We start from the raw sequence: 3,085 nt of genomic DNA, 5'->3' as shown, positions 1-3,085 counted from the left end.
CTTTTCTCCCAAGAAGCAGGCGTCTTTTAGTTTCGTGGCTGCTGTCACCATCTGCAGTGATCATGGAGCCCAAGAAAGTAAAATCTCTCACTGCCTCCATTTCTTCCCCTTCTATTTGCCAGGAGGTGATGGAACCAGTGGCCATCATCTTTGTTTTTTTTTATTGTGGGGATTAAATGAGGAAGGGGAGAAGCAGGAATGGCAGCTTGAGCTCCTCAGAGGAAAAGGTGAGGTAGAAATGCAACAAATCCAATAAGCCAAAAAGATTGGAAGAGCAGCAGAAGGGTGGGCCTGATCAGGCTGGAAGAGGCTGTGCATGGTCTCCATACTGGAGGAGGAAGAGGAGAGACTAGACCTGCCAGAGAATAAAGGCATGGAAGGTAACACATTTAGAGGGGGGCAGGTCCAAGCAGGGGAGGTAGAAAAGACAAAGAAGGAAGGAGCAGCAGAAAAAGAGCTAGGCTAAGGGCAAGCCTTGCCACAGCGACTTAGGACTGCAGCCTGGGAGGAAGGAAAATGCAGCAAGTCTGGGGCTAGTCACCCCAGTGGTGAATCAAGGAGGGAACGGGGAGGCTACTTATTCATGAGGAAGCAAGACTGCTTAAATGAACAGATCTCAGAAGGGCTCTGGGGATGAGCAGCGTGTTTTCTGAAGGAACAAGAACCCCTGCGGCACTTGAGACCCATAGTGGTAGGGCTGGAGCTCTTGCACAATTCCCACCCCCTTGTTCTGCAGTCCTCATGGGGCTTGTCCCCACGCCATACCCTTTTAAGGGATTTCCCCCTCAATATCTTTCTGTGCTTTTGCAAGCCCAGCAAACCCACATGGTTTCTGAGTCAACAGCTACATGAGCCATCAGCACTCGCAGTCTCAACATTGGAAATAGAGGGAATGGTTAGTGTTATGGCCCAGGCATGGGCACCATATTCTGTAGAGTCCCCTTGTGCACTGTAAAGTACAGGGAGATTATGAAGTATTAGCAACAGCCTTTACTAAACTGTACATCACTAATAAGATGGGTGTGGGGTTTTTTTTGTCTTTCTAAAGATCTGTACCTTTAAAGAACAAACAAATCGAGTCTTTCCCAAGTAAAGCGGTACAAGTTGATCTAGAATAATTTGAACCGTAAGCTGTAAATGTGACTTCAAAGGATCATAAGCATTTGGGGGGGGGGGCTGTGTTTCCAAGCTATGGTGAATGGCATTCTAGTCATCTATGCTAATTAAAATTTAAATCGAAAACTGGGTTTTAATGAAGAGAAGCTTAGTGTTGTTCTTCTGGGAGCAACCTCAAAGACGCTGGATGGAAAATGCACATTGGTAAAAGAGACTTCATTTTTCAGTTACAGGAAATAAATGGTAAGGTTTCTTGTGTAGGCCTCTGGAAAGAGTGAGGGTGGTATATTTAACCTCAGTGTGGAGCCACATAACCAGTGCTTCTCCGTGTGTCTCAGATTCTAGGGAAGGGCCATAGTTCAACAGAAGAGCACCTGCTCTGCTTTAAGAAGATCCCTGGTTAAATTTCTGGCATTGCCAGGTAGTGTTAGAAATGTCACATCTGAACTCCTGGAGGTCTGCGGCCTTTTGGTGTAGAGCAGGGCGGGACATCTTTTTGGCCTGGTGAGCCAGACTCCCTATTGGTCTCCACCTGTGCCAATCAAGCACATGATAAAATTATGATGTCATATGAGTTTCCCCACCCACCTATCAAAGTCCCTTGTGCGGTGCTTCTGAAGCACCAACCATCCAGCTGGTTGTGGGTACTTGGGAACTTTAGCATCAGCAGGTTTGCCAGAGCTATGCTCAGCACTTCTCAAGACTAGATGGGACATAGAAGATTCATATTAACAACATTTCCTATATTTAAAAGCAGCTGGGGCAGGGCAGTGGGATTTAGACTGGGACTAGTGCAATAACAGCACAAAGGTGTTTTGCAATTAATCACCGGGAAAATGCATAAAATGGCAATCTAATTGATGCAAAGAAATTTATCTTGGGAAATGGCCATCTATCAAACACAAGCAAGGTAACAACAAATAATACAGGCGTCTATTTTTAAAGCTTCTTTTTCAGCTGCTTCAGGAACGCAGGTTTCAGCAAGGAAATCTAATTTAGTGTCAGGACTTTCTCCCAAGGTTGCCTATGTTTTGTGAAGACAATAAACAGATAAACAACAGAAAATGGAGACAGATTGCAAAGATCAACCAGGTCACCTCAGGTCATATAGCAAGACAGACTAGGCTGCAGTTGTCTTGTATGGACATTTAATTATGCTTGTGCAATTTGGAAATGCAGTAAATTACCTTCTTAGTTCCCATTTCTGAATAGTGGGGAGAATTCTCATTTATTGGAGCATCAATCTCCGTTTTTCTTTTTTCTTTTTGCTAGACGCAACTGCAGTATTAAAGCAGCCTCTCTCTCTCCCTGTCTGCAGGCCCCTTCTAGATTAAAGCGAACTCCTGTCTTTTAAAGACTGTGAGTGGCAAGTTGTATTCCAGAAAACGAGAGATCTTGCAGCTCATCTATCACGAACAAAATGCTATGTCTCTTCACAATCCTCCTGCTGTCAGTGTGTTCAGAGGGCTGCGACAGCAATATATCTCCCACCGGATGTACAGTAGAGAAGATGGCGACACTTGAAAAATAATGCACACCCTCAGAAGGACAGATTTCACAGGCGCTACCAGTTGAGTTTGATTAAAATATGCAACGTTTTAATTTTTCTCCCCATTTAACGATGAGCTTTAGTCAGTCTTGTTTAATGTCAGCACCGTTAATAAAGTTGTCAAGCTTGTAATTTTCATTGAATGCCAGCTTTGCCAAGAAGCTGGTACTACAATTACCTCCAGCTCTATATGATTAAATTCATCAAAGCACACCAAGGCTCCAGATTGTGCCAGACCTTTGAAGAATATCCCTGTGGCTTTGTAGTCCTTGCCACTCAGAATGGTTAAACAATGGTTTGGGGTGGGGAGGAAAGAAAACAAGCTTTGAGATATTGTTTTAGCATGAAAAATGAACAGAGATTGGATACGTTGACTACTGCAGCTCAGCTATTTGGAAGCAGGGATCTCTAGCAACACTT

General features: G+C 44.1%; 1 long non-coding RNA gene across 1 annotated transcript; it reads left to right on the top strand.

The window, feature by feature from the left end:
- The first annotated feature begins 280 nt into the window (after positions 1 to 280).
- LOC310658544 lies at positions 281 to 2,797 on the top strand. The gene is made up of 2 exons (XR_014502363.1): positions 281 to 380; positions 2,435 to 2,797. It is a non-coding gene; the product is annotated as an uncharacterized lncRNA (long non-coding RNA).
- Positions 2,798 to 3,085: the final 288 nt, after the last annotated feature.

The sequence above is a fragment of the Podarcis tiliguerta genome, assembly GCF_965153285.1.
Source record: "Podarcis tiliguerta genome assembly, chromosome: 10".
NCBI lineage: Eukaryota > Metazoa > Chordata > Lepidosauria > Squamata > Lacertidae > Podarcis > Podarcis tiliguerta.
This window is presented reverse-complemented; position numbering and strand designations above follow the sequence as displayed.